The 9,248-nt window shown below is 40.1% G+C and overlaps 1 long non-coding RNA gene across 1 annotated transcript; it reads left to right on the forward strand.

The window, feature by feature from the left end:
- The first annotated feature begins 2,522 nt into the window (after positions 1-2,522).
- LOC129624657 (uncharacterized) lies at positions 2,523-6,329 on the forward strand. The gene is made up of 2 exons (XR_008701087.1): positions 2,523-3,032; positions 5,210-6,329. It is a non-coding gene; the product is annotated as an uncharacterized LOC129624657 (long non-coding RNA).
- The last annotated feature ends 2,919 nt before the right edge of the window (positions 6,330-9,248 follow it).

Consider the following 9,248-nt stretch of genomic DNA (forward strand, 5'->3'; position numbering starts at 1 on the left):
TTCTGTCTTACTTCACTCAGTATAATAGGCTCCAGTTTCATCCACCTCATTAGAACTGATTCAAAAGTATTCTTTTTAATGGCCGAGTAATAGTCCATTGTGTATATGTACCACAGCTTTCTTATCCATTCATCTGCTGATGGACATCTAGGTTGCTTCCATGTCCTGGCTATTATGAACTGTGCTGCGATGAACATTGGGGTACACGGGTCTCTTTCAATTCTGGTTTCCTCGGTGTGTATGCCCAGAAGTGGGATTGCTGGGTCATAAGGCAGTTCTATTTCCAGTTTTTTAAGGAATCTCCACACTGTTCTCCATAGTGGCTGTACTAGTTTGCATTCCCACCAACAGTGTAAGAGGGTTCCCTTTAAGTCATCATTATCTTGAAAGGAAGGGTTTCCTTATATCTGGAAAATGCTAGCTAAAACCAGTAGTATTTTAGACAAAAATCGTAAAAATTATAACCATATTCACAAGTTCACTCAGCAACTAGTCCTTTTTGTTAACAGTTTTATGAATCCATCAGACTTTCTGTTAGAATTATATAATTCCTTACAAAGTTTAGCAGCAAGATCTGAAATTTATCAGAAACCTGTATTTGTCAAAAGTCCTTCCTATGAATCTTCTTGAAGATGAAGCACTTTGTAATACTATCTGAGTACAAAAATAACAATCTGTAAATGATGGAAGATCTTTCCATAAGTGTGCATGCTATACAAGTTAATAAACTGTATTACTCTTGTTCATCTGTCTTACATCATTTGAATCTCCAAGGCCCCAGCCAGAGAGCCTAGAAAAGTAAAAGAAATTTTCCTCTCCCCTACACCGTAAAATATACATATTTTATATACATAAAAAATACATACATTTTATATTATGAACCATTTCCACCATTTTTTTAAAATGTACTGCTCTATGGCATTAGTTATATTCACATTGTTGTGAATCCATCTCTAGAACATCTACATCTTCCCTTTAGATTTTATTAGGTTTGTCATAGCTTTCCTTCCAAAGAGCAAGTGTCTTTTAATATCATGACTGCAGTCACTGTCTGCAGTGATTTTGGAGCCCAAGAAAATAAAATCTCACTGCTTCTACTTTTTCTCCATCTATTTGCCATGAAATGATGGGACCAGACACCACGATCTTAGCTTTTTGATTGTTGAGCATTAAGCCAGCTTTTTCACTCTTGTCTTTCACCCATATCAAAAGACTCTTTAGTTACTCTTTGCTTTGTGCCTCTAGAATGGTATCATCATGAGTTCAGTTCAGTTGCTCAGTCATGTGCCACTCTTTGTAACCCCATGGACTGCAGCACACTAGGCTTCAACTGCATATCTGAAGTTATTGATATTTCTCCCGGCAATCTTGATTCCAGTTTGTGCTTTATCTAGTCTGGCACCTTGCACGATGCTCTGCATATAAGTTAAATAAGCAGGGTGACATTATACAGCCTTGTCATACTCCTTTCCCAATTTTTGTTTGTCTGAAGAAGTATTCATTTTTCCTTTACTTTCTAAAATCATTTCACAAACTATAGAATTCTAAATTGGTGTTTTTTTGTTTTCTCTCAACATTTAAAACTTTTTCACTCTACTCTCTCCTTGTTTTGGATGGTTTCTGAGTAGAATTGGATATAATTCTTATCTTTATTCCTTTATAGACAAAGTGTTTTTCTTTAATTTGAAAATAATAAGCATAGTTTTAGGGTTTTTTTCTTCTTTTCTGTTACACTGCTGTTTATTTCTAGCATTTCTTCTTTGTTCCTTCTTAGAATCTACATCTTTCTGATTCTATTGCCCATCTATTTTTGCATGCTGCATACTTTATCCTTTAGAGCCCTTGGTATATTAATCATGTTATTGTCATTGTTGTTTAGTCACTCAGTCGTGTTCAACTTATTTGTGACCCCATGGACTGTAGCCCACCAGGCTTCTCTGTCTATAGGATTTCCCAGGGAAGAATACTGGATTGGATTGCCAATTTCTTGTCCAGGGGATCTTCCTGACCCAGGGATTGAACCCAGGTCTCCTGCATTGGCAGGCAGATTCTTTACCACTGAGTCACTGGGGAAGCTGGAGTTGCTTTTATTTTTTTAAATTTTAATTGGAGGCTAATTACTTTACAATATTGTAGTTGTTTTGACATACATTGACATGAATCAGCCATGGGTGTACATGTGTTCCCCATCCTGAACCCCCCTCCCTACTCCCTCCCCATCCCATCCCTCTGGGTCGTCCCAGTGCACCAGCCCTGAGCATCCTATCTCATGCATTGAACCTGGACTGGCGATCTGTTTCACATATGATAATATACATGTTTCAGTGCTATTCTCTCAAATCATCCCACCCTCGCCTTCTCCCACTGAGTCCAAAAGACTGTTCTATACATCTGTGTCTCTTTTGCTGTCTTGCTTTTAGGATTATCGTTACCATCTTTCTAAATTCCATATATATATGTTAGTATGCTGTATTGGTGCTTTTCTTTCTGGCTTACTTCTGGTCTGATGTTTCCAACATCCCTGCTATGTCTGGTTCCGATGATGCTTTGTCTCTTCAATTTTTTTTTTTTTTTCTTTTGCCTTTGCTGTGCCTTGTAACTTTTTCTTGAAATGTAGACATGATGTCCTGGATTAAAGGCACTGCTATAAGTGGGTTTTAGTAATGAGGAGGTGAAGTGTGAGGGCAGGCAGATCCCATGATTAGGTCTCAGCCCCTCAGTGAGCCTTTTCCTCTGGACTGTAAACCTCACAGGTGTTTCTCATTTTTCTCTCCCCCGCCCCTTCTCTTATATGGGACAGAATAGCTCAAGCCAGCTGGAGCTGGGTATTCCTTTCCTCAGGTCAGTTGGCTCAGTTATTACTCTAGAGGATTAGACTCTAGTACTAGTTTTCCCCTGGGAGAAGCCTTCTTCAGAAGACTGGGTGTTCTGATTATTTCAAATTGACTCCTCCCCATCCCCCTACTCCCAGCAGGAAGGCTGAGGAGACTTTCCCTGGTATTTCCTGTAGGATCCCAGTGAAACTCCTGGAGGTAAGGTTCACAGTATTATGAGTCCCTTCATTACCAGGTCCCCCTGGGGTTTTTTATTCTCAGATTGTTCACACTGAGCCTCCAGCAGTTTTTCAGTTATGGCTCTGGTTTCCTCTCCAAGCTCAGGCTCCCATGGTGGTTTCACCCTGAGAAGCCTCAACTTCCTCTGTTCACCTGTGGGCCTCCCCAGTTTTGGGGGTGGCAGTTTGCCTCCTCTGACAGATGCAAAAGGAAGTCTCCCTTTCCTTTTTTATTTTATTTTTTCTTTTTTATCTTCTTCTATTTGGTAGGTTATCTTTCTCTCTCTCTTTTTTTTTTCTGTTTTTTTTTTTTTAATTTTATTTTATTTTTAAACTTTACAATATCACCTAAGTTATCTTATCCAATACCAAGGACTGTTTTTCATTTTTTTACATTTTTTTTTTTTCTTTTTGCTCCCAGGTTTATAGAAGACTGACTCCTTGGTTTTCATGTTTTGGCTGTTTCCCACCTGAGTAGCCTTCTTGACTACCTAATTAAAATCAGGGCTTGTCAGCCATCTCCAGCTACTCTCACTTCTTGTACTTCATCAGTTCAGTTTAGTCACTCAGTCCTGTCCGACTCTTTGTGACCCCGTGAATCGCAGCACACCAGGCCTCCCTGTCCATCACCAACTTCCGGAGTTTACCCAAACTCATGTCCATTAAGTTGGTGATGCCATTCAACCATCTCATCCTCTGTCGTCCCCTTCTCCCCCTGCCCTCAATCTTTCCCAGCATCAGGGTCTTTTCCAATGAGTCAGCACCTCAGATATTATCTTGTTCATTCATTAACTTGTTTACTGTCTATCTCCTACTAATTCAATGTAAACACTGTGAGAAGATAAACCTTACATGTTTTGTAAACCACTGATTCTTAGTTCTTTGAAGGGTATGTGATGTGTGATAGGTGTTCAAAAGCACTTGTTTAAAAATAATTCATAATTTATTTAATCATGTTGCTGTTCCTAAACTTGGAAGTTAGGGTGTTTCTAAATTCTATTATAATTTAATAATAATCATTGCTCTGAGAAACATTTGTATATAAATAAAGTTGTGCATAAACAGTTTTCTGTAAGTGACTTTTTTGCCTTCATCATCTTGTAGGTAAAAATCCTATGGGATAAAAGAAGGTGAACAATTTAAGGCTTTTAATAAATATTGTCAAATTATTATCTGAAAAGGCTATTCTAATTTATAGTTTACCAATAGTAGATTACAGTGCCTATCACACTTTTAATTAGCGTGGGATGGGCTGGATAAAGCACAAGCTGGAATCAAGGTTGCCGGGAGAAATAACAGTAATGTCAGATATGCAGATGACCTTATGACAGAAAGTGAAGAAGAACTAAAGAGCCTCTTGATGAAAGTGAAAGAGGAGAGTGAAAAAGTTGGCTTAAAGCTCAACATTCAGAAAACTAAGATCATGGCATCCAGTCCCATCACTTCATGGCAAATAGATGGGGAAACTGGAAACAGTGGCTGACTTTATTTTGGGGGGTTCTAAAATCACTTCAGATGGTGACTACAGCCTTGAAATTAAAAGACACTTACTCCTTGGAAGGAAAGTTATGACAACCTAGACAGTATATTAAAAATCAGGGACATTACTTTACCAACAAATGTCCATCTATTAAAGGCTATGGTTTTTCCAGTAGTCATGTATGGATGTGAGAGTTGGACTATAAAGAAAGCTGAGCACTGAAGAACTGATGCTTTTGAACTGTGATATTTGAAAAGACTCTTGAAATTCCCTGTACCTCAAGGAGATCCAACCAGTCCATCCTAAAGGAGATCAGTCCTGAGTATTCATTGGAAGGATTGTTGTTGAAGCTGAAACTCCAATACTTTGGCCACCTGATGTGAAGAACTGACTCATTTGAAAACACCCTGATCCTGGGAAAGATTGAAGGTGGGAGGAGAAGGGGACAACAGAAGATAAGATGGTTGGATGGCATCACCAACTCAATGGACATGAGTTTGGGTAAACTCTGGGAGTTGGTGAAGGACAGGGAGGCTTGGCCTGTTGCAGTCCATGGTGTCACAAAGAGTTGGACACGACTGAGCAACTGGACTGAACTGATCCTGTTTTTTAAAAAGTGTTGCTAATTTAATAGATGAGAATTAATATATTTGTATGTTTATATTATCTTATTGCAGATGGTGATTGCAGCCATGAAATTAAAAGACGCTTATTCCTTGGAAAGGAAGTTATGACCAACTTAGACAGCATATTATAAAGCAGAGACATTACACTGCCAACAAAGGTCCATCTAGTCAAGGCTATGGTTTTTCCAGTGGTCATGTGTGGATGTGAGAGTTGGATGGTAAAGAAAGCTGAGCACCGAAGAATTGATGCTTTTGAACTTTCGTATTGGAGAAGACTCTTGAGAGTCCCTTGGACTGCAAGAAGATCCAACCAGTCCATCCTAAAGGAGATCAGTCCTGGGTGTTCATTGGAAGTACTGATGCTGAAGCTGAAACTCCAATATTTTGGCCACTTCAAGTGAAGAGCTGACTCATTATAAAAGACCCTAATGCTGGGAAGGATTGGGGGTGGGATGAGAACGGGATGACAGAGGATGAGATGGCTGGTTGACATCACTGACTTGATGGACATGGGTTTGGATCAACTCCGGGAGTTGGTGATGGACAGGGAGGCCTGGCGTGCTGTGATTCATGGGGTTTCAAACAGTTGGACATTAATGAGCTACTGAACTTAACTGATTATCTTATTATTTGTGTTACTTTGCTGTAATTTTCTTTCTACTTAGTCTTTTTCTAGATTGTGAGCCTAATGAAAACAGGGATTTCATCTTTTTAGGTATATTCTTTTCTGAGGACACCTTTAACAACTCTTAGCAGTTTTTGGACACTTATCTAAATAATGAACTAGTTTTCCAAAAGGCTTAAATCAAAATAACTGAAGATCCCATTTTTATTACGATATCTTCATGTGGTTTAGTCACTTAGTCGTGACCCTGTGGACTGTAGCCTGCCAGGTCTCTCGACCCATGGGTTTTCCCAGGCAAGAATACTGGAGTAAGTTGCTGTTTCCTTCTCCAGGGGATTTTCCTGACCCAGGGATCAAACCTGAGTCTCCTGCTTGGCAAGCAGATTCTTTACCACTGAGCCCCCAGAGAAGTCATTGGCTCACATTCAGCAGTTTTGCTTCAGTTTTTACATCAGGGCTCTATATGATAGTGTAATGATGCAGATGTGACTGAAGGCCAGTGGGAAGTAACACAGGTAACTCATTATTAATAACAAAATTCTAAAATGTGAGTGTGACTTCCTTCCATGAACTAGATCACATTCAAGATTTGAATACTAACATGATACTTATTTACTTTCTCTCTTAAGTGGGAGAGAAATTTGTGGTGTTAAATTCTGTCCATTGGTTACAGCAGTGCTGTCCACAGAATATATAGTGACCCACATTCATAAATTTAAATTTGCAATAACCACGTGAAAAAGTTAAAAGGGACAAGTGAGAGTAATATTAGTAAGACCTTTTTGAAACTATGTGTCAAAAATATATCAGCATGTAATAAACAGGAAAAAAATCATTGAGATGAAAAAGAGTTTTATGCTATCTTTGAAATCTGTAGTGTATTGTACAGTTAACTGCTAAGTCACTTCAGTCGTGTCCGACTCTGTGCCACCCCATAGACGGCAGCCCACCAGGCTCCCCTGTCCCTGGGATTCTCCAAGCAAGATCACTGGACTGGGTTGCCATTTCCTTCTCCAAAGCATGAAAGTGAAAATTGAAAGTGAAGTCGCTCAGTCATGTCCGACCCCATGGACTGCAGCCTACCAGGCTCGTCCGCCCATGGGATTTTCCAGGCAAGAGTACTGGAGTGGGGTGCCATTGCCTTCCCCGATTGTACAGTTAGGGCACACCTCAATTTGGACCAGATGCATTTAAAGTCCTCAAAATAATTATGTGAATAATGTTACTGTATTTGACAACCCAGGGTTTATAATATTAGTAAGGATTTTCATGGGTTCAAGGGAGTGAATGTAGTTTTCATAATTGGAAGGATGTTCGTCATAGGTGTCATAGTTTGGGTTCCCCCAGTAGCAGACCGTGAGGCAAACATTTGCATGAAAGTGGTTTATTTTAGAAGTGATCCTAGGAAAACACATGTATGGAGTGGGTGAGACAATAAAGGGAAGGAAACCAATAAAATGTGTGTTATCAAGAAAGTTACTGCTTTTGTAACTGGGTTCCTTCCCTCAGAGTCACCCTGGGAGACAGAATTATTCCAGCTGACAGGCAAGGGCACTGGGGCATTTATCTACCCACTCCCCATCCATCACTGGTTAAGGGCTGAATCCAAGGTTTTTTACTTGCTTTGCACATGGCCCCAGTGTGGTTCCATAGCTAGAAAGAGGCCCTAAGTTGAGAGTTGCTGATAAGCAGTGAGCTCTTTAGTCCTGGAGAAGAGTCAGAGGACACGAGCTAGAAAGTAACAGCTTCTGCTCCAGCAGGTCACACCATCCAAGGAGGGATCCTGTTAGCCTCAGGAGCCCTAGGGACTTGATGTCACTGAGACTCTGCTTTGTACCAATTGTCCTGTTCACTTATGTATCCCTAGTTCCTGGAATAGTAGGTGTTCAATAAATAGCTGTTGACTGTATGGCTTTCCCTGAGTACCTGCTTTACTCTTTCAGGCTCTCCATGTACATAAATGGGGCACATGGTTACCAATCATGTGTCATGTCCTTAAAACTCCCTCATCAGAAAGGAAAGAGAGGTTTTCTCTTTCTAGCTCCAGCAAAAAAGAAAACAAAAATTACCCCCCGCTCAACATTCTCAAGAAAGAAATCCAGTTGGTCTGGTTAGCCATGAGGTTATCTGTGGGCTAATCCCTTTGCCTATTGACATGACATATTATGATTGGCTAGATTTCAGTTGGATGCCCAGCCCTGAGTTTACAGAGGTAGATATATTACTAGAAGGAGGAGTGATACAGAGATTGTCACCATATTCAGAACTATGGATACCCATAGGATTATGTTTAAATTGTGAATCCTATTTGTCATGTATGTCTTGATAGAAAAATGCTTGAGGACCAGCCTTGTCCCACCCGAGCCATTTGAGTTCTGTTGTTAAACCTGCTGCAGATTTAACACAGCTTTGACCATATGTCAGAGATCCTATAGACCAGTGGTCTCCAACCTTTTTGGCACTAGGGACCAGTTTCATGAAAGACAGTTTTTCCATGGACCAGGGAGGGTGGAATGGTTTTGAGATGATTCAAGCTCATTACATTTACTGTGTACTTACTTCTTTTATTATTATGTTGTGACTATATAGTGAAATAATTATACAACTCACCATACTGCAGAATCAGTGGGAGCCCTGAGCTTGTTTTTCTGCAACTAGATAGTCTCATTTTGGGGTGATGGGAGAGACTGACACCTGAAGTGTGCTGTTTATGTCCAATCTACTCTGCAATCACATTTTGGTTGCTGTCACTGCAGAAAAGCCTGCTTCCCAAAGATAGCTTGTTGAATATGGAAGCAGACTTTTCAGTGCTTTGTGGCAATCTCAGGATATTCTGTCTTTAATCTAGAGCATATAGAGTTTTGAAATTGTCTCAAACATACTTTTTAGATCATCATCATTTAGAATCTCAAGAAGGTGATCCTCTCTTACAACAGATAAAGTCGATTCACCTGGCTTATTTGCAAATGGATCACAGATCCATTCCTTTCCAGTTCAAGACTGTTTCATGGTTGGGAAGTAATACTCAGACTCTTTCGAAAGCTGAAATAGGTGATCACACACCAGCCAGGATGAAGAAGGCCCTGGCTCAGTCTCTTTCAAAATCTGTTAATATTTGAAACATGTCAAAACCCCAGTGTTCACTTGTTACCTCCATAACTCCAGTTTGGCATTCAATGCAGCCACTTTATCTGCTGACTTAAACACAGTTGTCCTTCTCCCCCAAAGTGATAGACAGATTGAATTCATTGAGCAGGTTGAGTATGTCACACAGGTAAGCAAGGTTTGCAATCCCTTCTGTGTCAATGAACGGTGCTGCAAGAAATCTCTGGAGCATCTCTTGTACGTCAAAAACTCTGGCCAGTGATCTACCTTTGAAAGTCTTCTCACTTTTTTGTGCATAAGAAATGTGTGTGCTCTGCATCCATCTCCTCACAGAACTGCATGAACAGACGTGAGCTAAGG

The sequence above is a fragment of the Bubalus kerabau genome, chromosome 12 (assembly GCF_029407905.1).
Source record: "Bubalus kerabau isolate K-KA32 ecotype Philippines breed swamp buffalo chromosome 12, PCC_UOA_SB_1v2, whole genome shotgun sequence".
Classification (NCBI taxonomy): Eukaryota; Metazoa; Chordata; class Mammalia; order Artiodactyla; family Bovidae; genus Bubalus; species Bubalus kerabau.